General features: G+C 47.3%; 1 protein-coding gene across 1 annotated transcript in view; it reads right to left on the bottom strand.

The window, feature by feature from the left end:
• Positions 1-19,376: 19,376 nt before the first annotated feature.
• LOC119436271 (uncharacterized) overlaps positions 19,377-19,640 on the bottom strand; it is an 88,651-nt gene continuing 88,387 nt past the window's right edge. The window contains exon 3 of the mRNA XM_037703070.2: positions 19,377-19,556. The gene's annotated coding sequence lies outside the window, so the exon portion shown is untranslated. The remainder of the gene's footprint in view (positions 19,557-19,640) is intronic.

Genomic DNA, 19,640 nt, shown 5'->3' on the forward strand with positions numbered 1-19,640 from the left:
CGCCTGAGGCAACCGGGAGCCACGGAACAAGAATCGTTGCCCGTGCGCTTTATTGTCTGGCCTACTCGGAGTGCCCAGTGCGTTCTCGGCGGCGCCATCTAATGCGTGAATGTGTATGTGTAAAGCAAATCTATGTAAGCCTTGTGATCCGCTGCCTCCAGCATGGCAGATTTCGTGGTCGATGTTTTTAATATAGGAACCCGCCGTCACAACTGTGCTGATGCTGTTGTCCATCTGAGCACCAGCCGAGGTGGCTCAGGGGCTATCGCATTCTGCAGCTGAGCACAAGGTCATGGGCTTGTTTCTCCACCATGGCAGCAGCGTTCCCTTATCGAAGCAATGTAAAAACGCTCATATATTTAGATTTAGGGGTGCGTTAGCGAACGCCAGGGATCGAAAAAAATCTAGAGCACCTCCCCCCCCCCCCTCCCCACTGTGGCGCCTCCCATAGGTCGTGTATTGCTTCACGACGTCAAACTCCACGATCCAATTGTAAAGCTCTCTGTGCGTGTAACATAATGACAACTTACAAAGGAAGCATCGTTAACCTCATTTAGCCCTATTCAACACACTAAAACATTTCCAATACCTTAACTTAGGGAAATTACTTTAAATCATTACATTCACCTGCTTGGTTAAGGCTCACAAGCTCACCCACGTTAGCAACCATTTGTTAAGCGAATTCACCTCTACGCTAAACTGCATGCAACTGTATGGAAAACTATATTTCCCTTTTCGAGACAGTGCAGGTGCTGTATAACCACTGCAGCATGGTAGTTTTGTTGAAGTGACGGAATATACAGATCAATACTGAAGATGAAAGAGTTGCCTGTTAGCAAGTTTGAGGCGGTCTCTGCTGAACTATATACAGGTTTCGGAATGGAGATGCCTATAACAGCGTTCGAATCAGGAGCGTCAGAAACCACCGAGCCGCATTCGACTTTCTTGCATGCAACGCAATTTGTTAGCTTTAACATGGTTTCGTTCTCTCTCCTTGTGCAAATGCATGTGACACTTGAACTGTACAGTCGAATTTCACGCTCCTCACTAAATCGTCTGTGCGAGATGTTTTGTGCAACCCGCTCATTCCGCGTATGAGTACAACGTTCGCTTATCCATCGACTCCGCCATAACATGTCGTTCGCGTCGGAATGCGGGAACTTTCGTTTACCTTTCTTAATTTGCAATTTATTGCGTAACAATTGTCGTACATTTCATGCGTTACAGGTCTTCGTGATTTTACATCGATAAAATTGCGTTCTGTTGATACAAACGCATACCCAAACAAAACGTAACTTATGAGCTTTCATTCACTACCCTAAATGTGATCGTTGACAAGCGACTTCAAGGCGTGAAGGGGTGAAGACTGGGCAAACAGTGAAGCTGGCGACTCCACCTAGCTTTATCTCGGTTCGGCCAAGCTTTGCGCAAGATCACCCCGGAATCGGCAGCCCAAAGAGCAACGAATACTCGGTCATTAAAATATCTGGACACTCAAACGCTTTTGCTCGGTTTCGCGGGCTCGTAACTCCGTATCTTCTGCGAATCGCCGACGTTTCGCCGCCCCATCTTTGCGGCGATGTGCTCGATGTGGAGACGGCGGGGCTTTTATGTTGACGCGGCCGCGACGCGGAGCTATATATCCCGTCGGTCGGCGCAGTGACGTCACGGCTTAGCTCCGCCTCTGCGCAGCCACGCCAACTGAACTGCTTTGATAATTTGAAAGTACCGACATTATTTGAACTCTGCCGCCGCGCCGAAGACCCTCGCATGCCCTCCTCTCCCGCCACTCGAATCGGCGCTTTTCTGAGCGATGATTGGCCTCTCGGGCCGTCGCCAGGGAAACGCGCGCGAAATGACGCTTTGCTTGTGTTTTCATTTTTCATCGGCGCCATTAGCAGGCCGCCTCCCTGCGTTGCGAGCCAAGCTAGCGCTACCACAACGCTAGCGCTCTTATGATATCTAGCGTCATGTGAGGATGGAGTCAGAGAAATGCCTTTTCACGTGAGCCTTGACTCACTACAGGTGATCTGCAAACAAGGCCTCTCGTTATGACATACATACATACATACATACATACATACATACATACATACATACATACATACATACATACATACATACATACATACATACATACATACATACATACATAATCTCGTTATCTGAGGCTCTCGTTATGACATACACATGAAGAAAACCATCAGTCGCTGAAACCAAGGCAAGGATAAGGGAGTGTTTCTATTTTCTTTTTATTTTTGGGTTGTGGTGTTATATACTTCGAAATTGATTGTGTAATCATTCATGAAAGAAATCACTCATTAGAAAGTAGAAGAAAAAAAGTCACAGGCCTACGCGGCACACGCAGCACAGTCACAGCGTAAGCTGGTTGAGCGGCGCAAGAGAAGCTCCAATTTCGGCACCACCGACAACAGGGTCTTCGCGGCAGTGTCTTCTCCTCGATTTTGACGAGAACGATCTGAACTGTCCGCCTGGCGTCGACGGCGAGCTGCGGCTTGTAATGCTATCTCACAGCAGTCTGCTGAGCCCGATAATGCCTGGTTGCAGCCGCGCACGTAGCTCTACGATTCGCTTCTTCAGCAGCGGTTCGTACCTTGCGAGGAGACGTCATAACGTCTACCGAAGAGGTACCCAGAATACGTAGCGCACATCTAACATCGGGATAGCGTTGATTGCGCGCCTCGTCTGAATCGCATATGGTCATCTGCGCCTGCGCGCGCGGCGGTTGCAGGCACTCTAAATAGATGGCGCCACCATACTGGCGGAGGCTCGGGTCGTCGTGTGCCTGCGCGCTTGCCGATAGGGTGCGCTGAAGCGCAATATTTCTGCTCCCTGATTGCAAGCGCTTGCGTGGCTCAGTTGTAAAGTATCGGACTCCCAAGCAGTGGCCTGGGTTCGATCCCGGCGGCGAGCGACTACTTTTTTTCGCATTTCCGGTGATAGCGGTTACGGCCAAACGTCGGCGGTGGCATCATCGCGAATCGAAACGGGTATTGGAACGAGCCCATAACAGCTTACGCTGTAATACAACCATGCGCCGCCGGTGGGATCCGACCCTCGACCTCCGAATTGTGCATCCGCTGCACTACTAACACAGCTATGGCGACGGCTGTCCAATCTTCAACTTTTCTGGGTATTTATGTCTAGTGTAAGATAATCTCGAGAGAGTTGACAAGTGCCACCCTCCTCCATAGTGGCAGACGTAGTACGTCCTGTATTACTGCGGGTGTCACGTGGACGTGATCGAACTTTCTAATCAATTATTTCTTTCATAAATGATTACACAGTCAATTTCGAAGTATTTACCACAAACACCCTTAAAAAAGGTAGAAACACTCCCTTATGCTTGCTTGGTTTCTCCGACTTCTGGTTTCCTTCACCGATGATCTGAGATATATATACACTGAAATATACTTCGAAAAATATTTCCAGGTTCATGACCTCGGTAATTTAGAAAATGGTACGAATTATTTCCTTCCAGCTATCAATCACAAAATGACTGCGTCCTTTATGACCAGGCTTTACAACGCTAAATGTTGATTCGACACGGGTATCTGAAGGCCTCCTAAAGTGCCATCGAGGGACTAGCACAGATACTTCATCCAGATAACTTAATACTTCCATAACTTAATGTAATTATCCGTTGTCATCAGTAATCATCCAGAGATTTCAAGTCAAACCCTCGGCCAGGCCACTTCTCCAAATGGCCAGTAAAATTGTTTCTCCCTCGAGATCATGAAAAAAAATTATTGTCTTGCAAGCAGGTGTGATCTTTTTATTCAACAAGCAATAAAGTAGCTGCATTGAAATCCCTCCGAGGCACCAGGAAACTATCCTGCCTCTAAAACCACTCGGGAGCAGCTTCATAAACAACAGCATTTCTGCGAAAATCCTGCACTATAGGTAAAATCTGCATTTAGCATAACGTAAGTGGGCTGAGAAATATTGAGGAGTGTACGTAAACTAACGTAAACCAACGTGAATACAGCGTAAATATTCTATTATTAAAACTGAGCGCTATTAATACGACCGGTATTAAAATGCCAAAGCCTATGTGTGCTATAATAGTACGCAGTTATTGTTCATGCCACAAGCGTTCACACTTAAAGGGATGCGGACACAAAAGTTGGCGGGTGGTTTTTTGCGTCGGAACAAAAGTTGAACTGTTGAAAATGACGAATAAAACAAGCTGCTTTGAAAAAAATAACGAGAAACATCTTTTTTTACGATTTTCTGTTGCACCTTGCCTCCAAGCGGCCGCCGGCAGAAGGTGAAATTTGACGTCATAACACCCACCGGCGCACGCACGCGTGGCCAAGGTCGGCCACAGCCGTCGCAGTGTCTCTGGGGGTGTCGGTCCCTTGCAGCGTTTGTTTAAACCCTTTCGGCGATCTTCGCACGTGGTCCGTTTAAACCCCGTCGGTGCTCCACGCCGGTGATGCGTCTTACATGCGCCTTCCCGCGGGCGTCGCTCGGTATTGGTGCGTTCGTTGCGGCGGAAGGAAATGCCCAGACATTGCTCGTATATATAACAGCATCGTCGGCCGTGACACGCCGTCGCACACGTTTCCCAGAGACGAGAAGGTGCGTAAACTTCGGATACTTGCCTGTCAGCCATCACGCCCAGCCTGGAGACCTCTAAAATGACTTCATTTGCGCGGGCCACTTCTTCGACGATGATTATGTGACCAGCCCGGCTGTGCAGAAAAGCCTCGGCATGCCGCTCAAAAGGCAACGCCTAAAGCCTGACGCTGTGCCACCGGTCTTCTCACGAAAGCGCAAGGCAGAAATGATCAGCAGGAATGGAAAACAGGAGGCGAAAAGATGTCGGTACTGATTTCGTTCACTTGCAGCCTTCTTGAGCAGTGTGAGGGCGAGATTGGGGCGAGATGCCCGAGGCTGGGCACGAAGGCAGTAATGTCTTTAAATATGTTGGCAAAGCATAGTAAAACAATACAAAGCTAGCGAGCACGACTCACGAGATCAGACACACACACAGCTCCGCTTCTCCACAGGCTAAAAGCAGAAAAGACTGGGCAGAACGCCAGACAGGTGCTGCCATCTGTCAGTCGGCTGGCGAAGTGGACGTGAGAGTCTCGGAGGTACTGATACCTCACAGCAGTTGCGCACGCCGATGGCATAAACTACTATTCAGTCCTCCACGCAGTGCTGAAGTACTCCGCAGCTGCCCGCCTGCGTGCGCTCTTGAAAAAGCAAGTTTATAGAGGAAATGATAAATAATTCTTGCACAAGTGTCTGGTGCAGAGCAAAATCTTCGCGCTACGGTTCGCGAAAACCTGACCGGCCCTTCCGCGGCCGCCTGCTCTTCTTCGTCGCTTGACGCGGAAGCCTCGGAGCCGTAAGCGGTAATATTTCTTGCCAAGATGGAATGATCCTCGTCTTCAAACGTGTACTCATCGCTGGTAGAGGCCCCAGAACTCGAATCGCTAGTTCACAGGGGTATGTGCCATTACGCTTGGACCATTTCTGCACAACCTCCAGGATCGGCCCACATTTCGGGCGTACACCATCCGGACTACCTCCAGCTTAAACAGCTCCGCTGCTAAAAAAGAAGACTAGAGCTCGAAGCGTCGTGCCGCATCACTGGCCGTGTGTCCTGGGTGACGCATGTGTGTGCTTCATTGTGTACGATGCAACATGCACGAAGCCACTATCGAGGAGCCTCTAGAAGAGCTTCTCTTGATGGGAGGTGCTTCTGACACTTTTCACGACATAAAATCGCCATCCGTATCAACCACTAGCTTACAGGTTTTTCGTACCTGGTCTCATCGACCGCATACGGGCACCGCCAGGCGAACAAAAATAACAAACAGTGCCACCATGTGAGTGTACGTAACTTCGTTGCGGCGTCCGCAATTTGTTGCCAAGTAGCCGAATTTCCTCCATGCGAGTTTAAGAATTCAAAACATTACTCCAAGGTTATAAATGACACGACAAATAGAACCGATGGGGCAAAGAAGTGATGGCAAAAAGCGATGGCCCTCATGTGTCATCCATCAAAAATACGTAATGCAAAAGCTCGTACGCAAGTGTAGCGCCACATTCCCTTTGTAATAACAGGAAAGTGCTGCGCAGAACGGGCCCATTGCATATTCAAGAAAATTTCGGAATTCAAGAATTCTGTGGTTTTCTTATCACCGCGTATTACTCATCCGTAAAGAGAAGCAGCAACCGTAAGCACCGACATTTACAGATCGAGAAGAGTTGCGTCTGTCTGCGATCTGTAAGCGAAGCGATATTGCATTTGCAAAGAAATGAAAGTAGAAGTAGCTTTGGGAGCCTTCATATTTGCCGCTGCACAAACCACCGGGCCTCTGCGATGTGCATGCGCGAGTTGGATGCGGGCGTAGTTCGGCCGCGATGAGTTAATCACTCCCTCGAGAGCCTTGTCCGCTGCCCAGCAATGAATTATTCACTAGCAATATCGTTAGAACAAGCTGTTTTCAACATCGACGTGAAAGGTAGCCTCCTCCTGATGATAGGAGAAACACGTCATATTTGGGTGCATGACGCCAAAAATAAAGGGCGTTCAAATGCGGTGGAAGGTGGGGTATATACTGCTCGTTTGTCTTTTCACTGGCCCCCTTCTGTTCTCGAGGTATATTTTCATGAATGTGTGCATGGTACGGTGACAAAATAATAATAAAAAACATATAGATTTGAGAAAAAATCCCCTGTAGCAGTTTTCATTATGTAGAGGCAGACATGAGGCGGCAAAGCAAACTAAACTCACTCCGTCTCACTCACAAGTTATAGTTTAGCTTAGCACTCACTCGACCTCATAATCCTCAAAATTCTGCCCACCCGGGCTCACGAGGACTCGCACTCAGATTGACTCAGCTAGGCTCACTCGGAGTCAAACTGACCAAAGTTCGACTCAGCTGGGCTAACTCGGCCTCACACTCACCAATGTTCCACTCAGCCGTGCTCACTCGGACTCACTCATCAGAATCAGACTCTGGCAGATCCACTTTGACTACAGACTCTCACTCACTCGTGACTTCTCGTAAATTGATCGCATCAAATATTAAATAAAATATGCAATGAAAGGACTAATATACAAGGCATGCAGATGTATCACAATGACCAAACAGTTAAAAAATGTATCTATAGGGGCCTTCAGTGTACTCGTACAAGAAAGTTCCTTAATTCTTCTGCTTAAAAAATGCCCAGTAAGAAACAAATAAATATGCTGCGACATCTTGACAGCGCTGACAATATTTCGTTTAAGGATAAAATTTATTAGAGATACATTTAGGGAAAATACGGAAATTCTAATTTTTGTGTTTGGGCGAGCGTACCTGCTGCTCGTGTACATTTTTGGCAGCTTAGCATAAAGCTTGGCCCCATTTCTTTCTGGCCATGTGCAGTTTGAAAGTCTGCCTCGTCAGAAAGAAAAAAAAAAGGGGGGGGGGGGGGGAGCACTGCTACAATTGTGCATAGAAAAAGCTTCACTTTACGTTTTGCCAATTTTCAATCTATAATTCACGAGGGCGCCGCAGAAAGTACGACTTGCTATTTTCCTTTTTGAGCAGCCGGACCTCGCGCTAGGCGTTGCGAATTTCGTAACTCTTGGTTAGTGCGCAGAATCAACAGTAGATGTGTCTATGACATTAAGTGCCATAAGTGCAGCTGCCGACTTCCACCAGTGACACGGCTCTGACATCCATATTTGCTGTGGATCCCGCTGAACACGTGCATTTATCATAGAAGAAGGAAAAAGACTAGAAGGGAGTGTCACATGTCCATCTTGAAGCATTGTAATAAAATATCACCAGCCCTTCCTCTGTCCAGAAAATGGGGGTAAGCGAAGCTTGTCGTGTGTGTATGTGACCTTCATGGTGATCTTTTTTTTTTAAAGCGAAGCTTTGTACCTCTACCAGCCAAGGGTTCTGTCGTGTCCGTCGTTGTAAGCAAAAAACGATCCCGACGAACCGCTAACAATTGCAGGTATAGCAGTATAGCTTACTTGAATTCAGGCATTCAGCGTACAACTAAGCACTCGTTTTCGCAAGAAAAACCACAAAAACAAGCTTCAAAGTGATGAGCCAACATGATGGATGATAAGGGCTGCGGGCAAACAACGGAAACAGGCTCGGTGTGGTCCGTAAGATTAGATTGCAGCTGTTGCAAAGCTTATGCAGCTGCTTGAAAGAGGGTTGACGTCATTCGAAACCCTTCCAGCCTAGTAACTGCTTCGGTTCATTTTCTAGACTACCCCACTATGGGGTAGTCTAGTAGCGTATATCACACCGATCATAAAGCAGTAGTGAACATTGTTGTGAAGTAAATAGTAATAAAGGCCGTGGTTAAAGTTACGTTGTAGTGTGTGAAATATCAAGTGCGCCGCCGTCACGGGAGGGTGGCGTAAAAAGCTTCGCTTTCCAGCCACCTTCACAGGGTGGATTGGCGGGCAATTTTTTTGTCTCTCTTTCTTTCTTTCTCTCTATTTGTTTCCCTCTCTCTCTATTTTTCTTTCTCTCTCTTTATTTTTTCTTTTTCTCTCTCTCTTTCTTTCACCTTCTCTCTCTATTTCTCTCTTTCTTCCATTCTCTCTCTGTTTTTCTTTCTTTCTCTGACCTTCTTGGTGACTTTCTTTCTTTCTCTCTCTATGTATATTTTCCCCCTCTCTTTCTCTATTTCTTTCTCTCTCTCGTTTTTTCTCTCTCTTTCTCTCTATATATCTATGTTTCTCTCTCTCTTACTTTCTCTCTCTTTTTCTCTATATCTATCTTTCCCTCTCTCCTTATTTCTTTCTTTCTCTTCCTCTCTTTCTTCCTTTCTCTCTCTCTATCTTTCTTTCTCTCTGGTGTGTGCCTATTGAGCTTGGACCTTTTCTGCACTATCGCCAGGATCGGCCCACTTTTCAGCGTGACACCACCGCCACCACCACCACCGCCGACACTTGTGAGCCTATAAAGCTTCGCTTAAAAGTATAAAGCAAAGGCACCTGGCCCACACCGAGTGATGCGCACGCGGTAATTTCTTGCCGTTCAGCGAGCGGAGGGTGAGAGAGTAGACCGGAGAGCGCGTAGCGTGGGTCGGTCGTGACGAGGGTGCCACAAAAAGCTACCGCGTACCAAACAAAGTCTTTGAAAGGTAGTGAGCCGGACGACAACCCGAACGATGGCAGCGTAGTCTCATGTTCACTATTTTTTTATTATTTTTTTATGCCCTTGATCGATATATGGTACGCGCCGTCTCGCGCTGCCACCGTCACCATGAGTTGAGCATTCTTTTAAAAATATAATACATCGCAGAGAATCCGAGGCGAACGGGTATAAATCACGCACGCGTTTCCACTATAACGTACAGTTTACGAACGGACTGCGCTGATATGGGGAAATGTTTAGTATTTACTAAAGACAGAGTTTATAAACGAGAATCGCCATGTCCGCACTCAATGTGCGTCTCGTTGCCCGACACCAGCATAGCCAATTTTTATTTCCTTGAGGTATTTACATGCTTCGCTGGCCATGAGCAAACTGCGGCATATATGATCTTTTGTTGCGGAGGCAGTGCGCATTGACATTGTATTATACACGGTGATCATTTTTAAGATTTATGAAATTTTAAAAATTGCTTCTTGCAGATAACATAATTCTAGTCCTTGAGCGGGATTATTCGTAGAGGCGGGCACGTCCATGAGAAATCAAACACATATTCAACCAAATAATAAAATCCATTAATTATCTTTTGCAATAATTACTTTGCGGCACGTATTGCAATTTTCAAATTGTAGCCGGTGAGTTTTGAAGGCGTATCCACCTGGAATGAATTTCCAGAATGACGTCAGTTTGGAGATATGCGCCGTAAAACTTGCCGTAAAAGTGCAATGCTGTTCCACTTACTTTTATAACAAAACATTCTTTTATGCATTGAGGCACAAAAGTAACTGAAACGCCCATGTATTTCGTTCGACACTTTGGGAAATAATATCTCGAAACTGGTGTCACCCTGGAAACGTATTTCAAGGGAATACGTCTCGCAAGGTCACCGGCTACAATTCGTAAAATTGCAATATGTGCCGTAAAGTAAATAATTAGGAAGTTAATTAGTGAATTCTTCTTATTAGTTGAATATGTGTTTCCATTTCTCGTGCTAGTGTTGTCCACCTCTTCGAATAATCGAGCTCAAGGACAAGAAGCATGCTATCTGACACAGGCGATTTCAAAAATTGCATACAACTTCAACATTATCAGCCTATACAAATTACAACACCATGCTTCGGGCAAGTAGCAAAACAAGAAGACAGTGTTCGATAGTTCGGTCAGCCTGCTGCTTTTTTATTCCGAGCAGGTGAGGACACTGATGCTCTTGAACGATGAAGGGTGGTTTGTACTAAGTCTCACACCCGCCATGGTTGCTTAGGGGCTATGCATGGTGTTGGGCTGCGTAGCACGACGTCGCGGGATCGAATTCCGGTCACGGCAGCTGCATTTCGATGGGGTAGGAATGCGAGATTTCGGAATGCGAGATTTAGTTGCACATTAAACAACCTCAGGCGGTCCAAATTATTCCGGAGTGTCCCACGACGGCGTGCCTCATAATGAGATTGTGGTTTTTGGCACGTAAAACCCCATAATGAAAAAAATTCAGTTAACTCCCACGTTGATCTTTCTTTTACTTAGCTGCACGTGGCGCGGAGTCTTGGGCTGGTTAAGGGCAGGTGAAAAATTCGACAGCACGCACAGCACGGACTGGACGAGCGTTGTAGTCTGTTTGGATGCTACAAACATGCGTTGAAACATGACACCTAGCAGAGGCATATCTCATCAGCCGTTTACCGCGACATCACCCATCCGCGACATTGAGAAATCGACGGCATTCATTGGCAGCCGCATTGTAACTGTTACAAGAATACACACTGTTGCACTGGTTGGTTTTTATATTTCCTTCCTGGGAGAGCACCGTTCTTTCTACTTGACGTGCATGTTTTACGGGTTATATAGTTGCACTAGCAGGTTGCTTTTTTCTCTTTACGGCTAGTTTTTAAGTCGTGTCACCTGTTATCGTCCAAGTCGCGTAGGTGAAACCGAAATGATGAAAACTTACTGAATCGTCTTCGTGTTTTAAAAGGGAAGTGGTGATTCACTAAAACTTATAAAATCCGCTTGCATTAGAAAACAGAGAAGTTAAACTCTACCGCTCTCCGATTACTTGTTTGTCCCTGCACGCACTCATCCGTTAACGCATTGCCCTCTCGTCATCGACACAGTGCCGCCGGTTCGCTGCGTGATCCGAATATTGCCTCCTCTCGTGCCCGTACGCCACGCCGACACCGTGGCTTGTAGAGAGGCCTCAAGCAAGGCGCGGTGAAGCGCTTGTCGAAGGTTGACGAAAGACAGGAGACTTACCCTTTCGCGCATGGGTCGTCAAAATAAACGAAACTCACTCAGACTAAATCACAAAGTATATTTTTTGCTTACGGCTCACTCGGACTCAGACTCACCAGAATTCTGCTCAGCCGGGCTCACTCGGGCTCAGACTCGCAGGAATCCTACGCCGCCGTGCTTACTCGGCCCAGGCTCACCAAATTTATACTTAGCCGGGCTACTCTACCTCAGAGTAACGGGTCGATCTTTGTCTCAGTTGTCGGTCTGAGGCTGATTGAGTCGACTCGTGGGTGAGTTTGAAGGCCCATGAACAGGTCGAGAATGGTGGCAGACCTTCGACTCTAAAGCGGCTTAGAGAGCGTTATGTGTAGGTGCGAATTCCAGCGAATTTATTTCTCTCTAAACGTAATGGGTTCGAACAACGTGTTGTGTGCCAACATTGGCACGCTCTCGATTCTGAGAGAGTTGTTTAGAATGTAGTATCCTGCCATTAATTGCTCGTATACAAAAGAAGGCTCAGTTTTCCGACAATAAATAGAGGAAGCTCGGCGGGTGCACCGCTAGAGAAGACCGTGAGGCTTTCTCATTCAGCTAGACGAACTCCACCGTGGCGCAAGTTTAAGTGCAATTGAAACAACTACCGAATTTGCATAAGTTTCTCCCTTAACACACGCGGTAGTCGTTATGTTTAGCACTACAATATCTCCCATTTTCCAGCCTTCTGCAGCGCACTTTACGGAAAAGGCTATGGGTAAGTGACTGGTGTCGCATGCTGTGTTGTTGCGTCCCGAATCGGCAGGGCACTTTCTTTGGATATTTCCATCGAGGCAGCCCCTTTCATCAGCGTCGCCCAGACGGCAACAGTGCCCGACACCGATGGTGACGGGCAAACAAGCACCCCAAATCGGTAGTGCGCATCCTTTGGGTGCTTCCCCCGATGCCACACCGTGCTGAGCGGCTGCCTACCTGGCGACTGTGGCCGACACCGATCATGACAAGCTGACCGTCGTGGATATGCCCCTGATTGATGCGAGGGGCAAACTTCGTGGAATTACTGCCGTGGGAATGGCGGCGATCTCGGTTTCCCAGATGGCCACGCAGTTGCGGCAAATGTGAGGGCGAGGGTGCAACATTAGGAGGGAGTTCTGTGAACAATACGAACCCTCTGATAGGCCGCTCCAAGGTCATCAGATTCCCTAGTCGGGTCAACTAGGGAAGACGAGTGCTTTATAAGCGGACACCTTGGGTGCAGTGAGGTGCGTCATGACGTGTTCTTATGTGTACTGAGACATGTAGTGAGGCTGACAGCCCACTCCTACATAGAGTGGGTGTCCATATCTGGAACCACTGTCAATATGTAGAATAAACCCTCTTTCGCTCGCTCTTACTTCCAGACGTGCTCATTCCTGTGGCTGGAAGAGCACTGGCTTAAACGCTACCCGAGTCCCAACAGTGTAGAACGATGTCTTCACGTAGCATGCACCACTTGGTGTAACGAATGTCTCTCATATTCAACAACACCCTCATTTCCTTAAATGTGTCGACTACATGATGCATGGCATCTAGACGGGGCCAGTGCTTGTGTCGCACTGGTGATGACAGTGCGAGAAATATTACACAGAATAATGGTTTCTGTACACAAAACATTCCGAGAAACGGAATAAATAAAATTGTCGAAGTTTTCAAAATGCGATACAAAGTTCCCTCGCATTGAAACATCAAATTTAAAGTAGGAGAACAGCCGCAGTCAATGTAAATCCCCGACGCACCTACCAGACCTACTTTAATTCTCCGGTAACACGACCAGTATGTAATGTACACTAATCAAAACACTAAAGAAAAAAAAAAGAGGATGTACCAGCTCACTGCAGTGTATTCCGACGAGGTCGTGAAGACCACTATTCAGAACCATCGCGATGCAGCATACAATAAAGCTCAGCACAAGATGAACACATGTTTCCAGCCCTATATTACGACCATGTTTACATATTTTCCTATTCCGACAGACAAATGCGATCGAAGGAAAGCACTCCCAAGGGACGTTCTGAAACCTTTTGTCGCGTGCCTTTGTTCTAAAGCCCAGTTGTATGGAAGGCCGCGTTAAAACCATTGGAAATATTGCGTAGGAAAGTGCTGTGGCGTGCAAGTGGTGCTGGATACATGCTTTAAAGGATCGGGTCCTCGCACGCGACGTTGCGTTTCGGGAGGTAAGTGCTCGCGGCATTCTCGTCTCTCTATTTTGTTGTGTTTTTTTGCGGTCACCTGCCGAAAAAGAGAGACACCACCATATTCTTCCCTAAGAAGTGGGCTGATTAGTTCAGAGACAATGGAAGAGGGATTAGGAGACAGGAAGTGACAAAAGAGAAGAAAAAGTGCAAGAGCAGAGTTCCACAGAAATTTTGCTATACTAAGTCCAGGATTCAAGGGCCCGACTGTGCTCGGAAGGCATAGGCACGTTGCCAACAAGAACATTCGTCACTCTGTATAGCGTGCGAATAAACTGCTTTTTAAAGCATGACACGCACTGTAAAATTCTGTTGACGTTCATTTCGTACCATTTTTCTACTGTGCAGGCACATCCCGGCCGATCAGGCGCGCGTCAGTGTTTTACGGACGAGGACCCGTGATCTCGAAATTAATTCTTACGCTGAGACAACTTATAAGAAAAGATGCCAGCCAATTACAATGCCAGCCATTGGTCGGCTTTTCAGCATTTCAGCACTTTATGAAGCATTTCAGCACTTATAAAAAAGCTTTGTGAATGTGGCCCTAGTTTTTTCAATCACGTGTCCGCGATTGAGGTATATGAAAACTCTGCTTCCAAGAGCCATAAACTTATCATTTTCAAGATTCTCGTTGCATTCGTTGTTATGATCGGCTAGAAATTCGATCACTCAACTGTGGGAAACATTCCCGCACGCTTTCCCGTGGCGGGGTAATTCCCTTCAATCATGAGAGGCTATTATTCCTGGAAACTCTGATCTCTTAAGTGTGGGAACCATGTCCGCGTGCTTTACAGTGTCGAGAGGCTGTTATCGTCTTCCTGGAAACGCGGATCTCTCAAGTGTGGGAAACATTCCCGCGCACTTTCCCGTGTCCAGAGGCTGTTATCATCTTCCTGGAAACTCGGATCTCTTAAGTGTGGGAACCATGCCCGTGCGCTTTCCCGTGTCGAGAGGCTGTTATCTTCCTGGAAACTCGGATCTCTCACGTGTGGGAACCATACCCGTGCGTTTTCCCGTGTCGAGAGGTTGTTATAATCTTCCTGGAAACTCGGATCTCTCAAGTGAGGGAACCATGCCGGCGCTCTTTCCCGTGTCGAGAAGCGGTTCTCATCTTCCTGGAAACTCGGATCTCTCAAGTGTGGAAAACATACCCGCGCGCTTTCCCGTGTCGAGAGGCTGTTATCATCTTCCTGGAAACTCGGATCTCTCAAGTGTGGGAACCATGCTCGCGTGCTTTCCGGTTCGAGAGGCTTTATCATCTTCCTGGAAACTCGGATCTCTCAAGTGTGGGAACCATGCCCGTGAGCTTTCCCGTGTCGAGAGGCTGTTATCTTCCTGGAAACTCGGATCTCTCACGTGTGGGAACCATACCCGCGCGCTTTCCCGTGTCGAGAGGCTGTTATCATCTTCCTGGAAACTCGGATCTCTCAAGTGTGGGAACCATGCTCGCGTGCTTTCCGGTTCGAGAGGCTTTATCATCTTCCTGGAAACTCGGATCTCTTAAGTGTGGGAACCATGCCCGTGAGCTTTCCCGTGTCGAGAGGCTGTTATCTTCCTGGAAACTCGGATCTCTCACGTGTGGGAACCATACCCGTGCGTTTTCCCGTGTCGAGAGGTTGTTATAATCTTCCTGGAAACTCGGATCTCTCAAGTGAGGGAAACCATGCCGGCGCTCTTTCCCGTGTCGAGAAGCGGTTCTCATCTTCCTGGAAACTCGGATCTCTCAAGTGTGGAAAACATACCCGCGCGCTTTCCCGTGTCGAGAGGCTGTTATCATCTTCCTGGAAACTCGGATCTCTCAAGTGTGGGAAACATGCCCGCGCGCTTTCCCGTGTCGAGAGGCTGTTATCATCTTCCTGGAAACTCGGATCTCTCAAGTGTGGGAACCATGCCCACGCGCTTTCCCGTGTCGAGGTAATCGCCTTCACCCCGAGAAAGCGTCACCCTCTACGCTCTGAGCAGACGCAAAGGCGAGCGCCCAAAGAAGGCACGAAGGGGAAGAGGTCGTCGACTTGACAACCTTACAAAGGCACTGACACTTGCACAAGTTTTCTGAAGGAGACATCGGCTACCAAGACAAAGGTTATTTAAGGCCGTCCTGGCCCCCGTGTTAATCAGAACCGCTCGAGACTCGGATAGAGTCACACCCATGTACAAATGAAGTGAATACAGTCTTTTCCATTTTTCATCATCACGATCCCTGCCTTCGTCGCCGTCTCCTGACTCTTGCGGTGACGACCCACCTCACCCGGTCGAGATCGTATCACCGTCTAGGTCATTACCCTAAGTTTTACCAAACCCTTTGTCACCTATATTTATATTTGTTACGTGTGAACAGCTTGCAGTCTAACACAGGACGATAAAAAGGCAAAGTCCTAGTCGGCTTAGCCACTACCAAGAGCGACTTGGGCATCGCCTTCTCTAATGAATTTAATAAAGATTGTTTTGCTTTTACGAGTGAGAAAAAGTTTTACTTGTGTGAACGGAAAAGTTGAAAGGTCTCCTTGAATTATGTTGTTCTAGTCTGTAATACTCAGCGTTGGGGTAAGCAGAAAACAAAAAAAAAAGAAACTTCGTCCGGATGGTTGAGTTTATCTAGCAGGCGCCGGCAATCGTAAGTTGCGGCGTTAGAATTAATGACGGCCATTTCCAAGAGGTTTGATGTGGCAAAGTCGACAATGAAGCCTTCTTGGCACGGCCGCATGGTGTGCACTATTTGCTACCTCCCTGACAAGCCAGCACGATCCAAGAGTAAGCTGCAGCTGCGAACATTTGCATCCGCGTCACCCCAAACCTAGCATCCACATTTGCTAAGATTTAAATTAGCTGTACTGCAATTCAGGAGCATCAGCGAAAGGCGCCTCAAAAGCAGCTACACAAACCTAAACACTCAGCCAAGCTCGTGCTATTGAAGAAGCAATGGCCAATATCAAGAAGGACCACCTGGCCTAAGGAAGTAGCGTTATGGAAACCGCATTCAGTGAATTAACAGACAGATTTAGTACTGTGTACCTTGCGTAGGGAACGACTTGGCGTACGTAAGAGCGCTGCGTTCTGCATAGTGCGCATGGGCGGAATGCAACGCGCACAATACGTAATGCGTATGTGACCGCCGCGTTCGCACGCATCCCGATCTTGCGCGCGTACGAGGGGGGGGGGGACGTGTGCTGCTTTCTTGCGCGAGACTTTTCGTTTTGGCAAAATGGCAGTTACTCCACCGTGATCTGGCTAGGGATCTAGCCAAGCCAATCCAAACGTGTTTGGATTGGCTTGGTTTGAAGGTAGACAAGCGCTTTTATTTGTCTCACAAATGGCGCAGCAGGCTTAAGTACGTGTGCACTCCCATGTACTAAAAGCCCTGCCGTGAAACGCGCGTCCACCTTGCTCAAAACGCTTGCGTGTGGCATGCGTATCGTCATGGCACAGTACTAAAACACTCTAATGAGGTGAAAGTGGGGTCATAAAGGAGGGCTGGACAACAGCAAGAAAATAAAAGCGTAAATTATTGGCGTAAATATAGCCAACTTTCTTTGATATAGTGTTCGTTTTCCAGAAGTTAGCATTGTGTATTCAGATACCTCGCGCAGCGTGTACTTTGTACGTATGCGATCTTCATTCATAAGAGTGCCTGTGAGACGAATTTTGCATCATGGAAAATTATTACGACCAATATTTCATAGGCAACCATCAATGCACAGAAAAAGTTTATTGCACATTGATATATAATGTCTATTGGTGTTTTGTGGCTAAAGCGCCCTTAGGCGTTGATGCACCCACGCTGACGCCTGGTGGCATGTCTCCTCCATCACGACTACCAACGTCGATGACCATGAGCAACCGTCGTGCATATGGAAGCTGCACTACGCTGCACACGCTAGCACAACGCGAAAGACGAAGCACGTAACTGACACACTAATACAACGCGCAAGACAAAGCACGTAACTGAATCGTCACCGAGTCAAATCAGCGCGTACAGCGCGTCGTAATTGCAGCCTCCGCGATCAACTTCAGAAACATTTTCAGAGCTAATTGCGGAGGCCACGCTCCGCTGTGCTGAGTACGATGAACGCCACTAGTTGGTAGTGCTTCTTGATGCCAGCGTCCCTTCGAATGCTGGCATCGAGGCGTCGTAGTGCTGAGACCACCGAAGCGTTCACTGTCGGTGCGCGTTAGTGTCATAATGCAGTACTTCTCTTTTCTGCTCGTAAATAATCGGCAAAATAACTGTCGAATGATTCTCCAAGTCAAGCGAAAGCTATAAGTGGTGTGAAACTGGCCAGATGTCCAGTTGTGTGTATGTGAGCATGTGTGTAACGACAATATGACGATGTAGATAATAAAACGACGACAGCTGTTTGACGAAAACATGACGGCAACAGAATGAATACAGTGAGATGCGATGATGGAGCAACGTGGACTGTGTGACAACGTAGGTGTCACTCGTCATCCCTAGTGACATCGGCTCCACTGGCCATTAAACGACTACTCTGTTCTCCTAAAGCATGAGAACTGCGTCACAGGTTGTGAAGACTGTCAGGCGCCTTAACGGATGTGCGCGGACAATTCGTTTTCTCAGAACTTAATTTCCTTTCTTTTTATATTTTTACTTTTTAATGCGTAGAATTATATGATGAGTGGTCGAAAATTCAATGTGAAGTCACAAAACTCCTTTCCCAACGCAAGGCGGCAATGCGCAGTTCATAGCTTCAATCCTGAGTAGAGTGGCAAACGACTCATTGTAAGCGATAATAGGCGCGCCGGCGCCGAACATTCTACGAGCCCGTCCGCTTTCACTGTTCCCCATACGCCATACGTAGAAAGAAGGCGTTAAAACTAGGCTAGAAATGCCTAAGCGTATACTAAAATGGGGATATCAAGCAGTATGGGACGCCCGGTAGACACCCGACCAGTGACGATGGAAGGTGACTAACGGGCACCCAAAACGAGAAGATGCGCCCCTAGTGCATTAATTACGCATGCACGTGCAGCCATCTCCCCTCCGGTGCCTGTGACGGCATTAACGCGTTGGTTTTGCCGCGCCCATGTAAATACGTTCATCTCTCTGCTCGTGTTCCTCACGCATATATAAATGAATAACGCATACTACATCAGCATAACCCCCCACACACATCATCACCACGCATAACACATTCCGCATCACGCCGACAGCCATATAATGCTATGCATATATTGGACATTCCCTGTTCAAGAAGGTTGCGCTTAATTTTTTCTAATGCAACTGAGCCCACCTGACATTTCTTGCAGTTAACTTTCGTGTGTTTATCTCTTCTGTCATGGGATCTGATTTAAGCACCGAGACAAAACATGGAACATTTTGGTCTGGGATATGGCACATGTCATCACGGAATTATAATTTAGAGCTGATGAAGCACATGGTCATAATTCTGCGGTCTACGCCGGGATGAACCAACAAAAAACTTCGGATGTAGCTGTTGTTGTGGTCTCAAATCATGCAGCTGTCAAAAGAAGAGCGTGTCTTTTGGCACCTGCGGTTAAAGTTTCACTCAAACACATCTGCTCAGATTATCCCCGACATGGCCTTTGCCTGATTTTTACATGTTTCGACTTACTGAAACTTACACCACCAACGTCTAACTGGGGCTTACTCAGACTCATGCTCACATGTGGTTCTAATTCTGAGTGGGTATGAGGGAGCCAACTTATGTGATTTTGGCGATGTGGACGCAGGATGTAAAACATAAACGTAAAGATGACAAGTATGGTGGCATATTCGACGAATGAAGACGGAACAAACATATGCAGGATCTTTATTAACAACAGTGGAAGTTTTGTTATGGTGGATGAATGCTATATTACAAAATATGAGGGTGCGTTATGGCATGTACTTTTAAGTCGTTGCTTCAAGAGGCGACATTGCAGGCGCTCCTGGGTAGTCGGATGCCAGCTTACCGTTGCTGCGTCAAGAATCAACCTGCAATTGTGGGCGAAAGCAATAAAATATGTCGTCAGTTTTGTGTAAAATGCAATCGGAGTTGTAAGAAATTCTGCAGCACGT

This window comes from Dermacentor silvarum, chromosome 1, assembly GCF_013339745.2.
Source record: "Dermacentor silvarum isolate Dsil-2018 chromosome 1, BIME_Dsil_1.4, whole genome shotgun sequence".
Lineage (NCBI taxonomy): Eukaryota > Metazoa > Arthropoda > Arachnida > Ixodida > Ixodidae > Dermacentor > Dermacentor silvarum.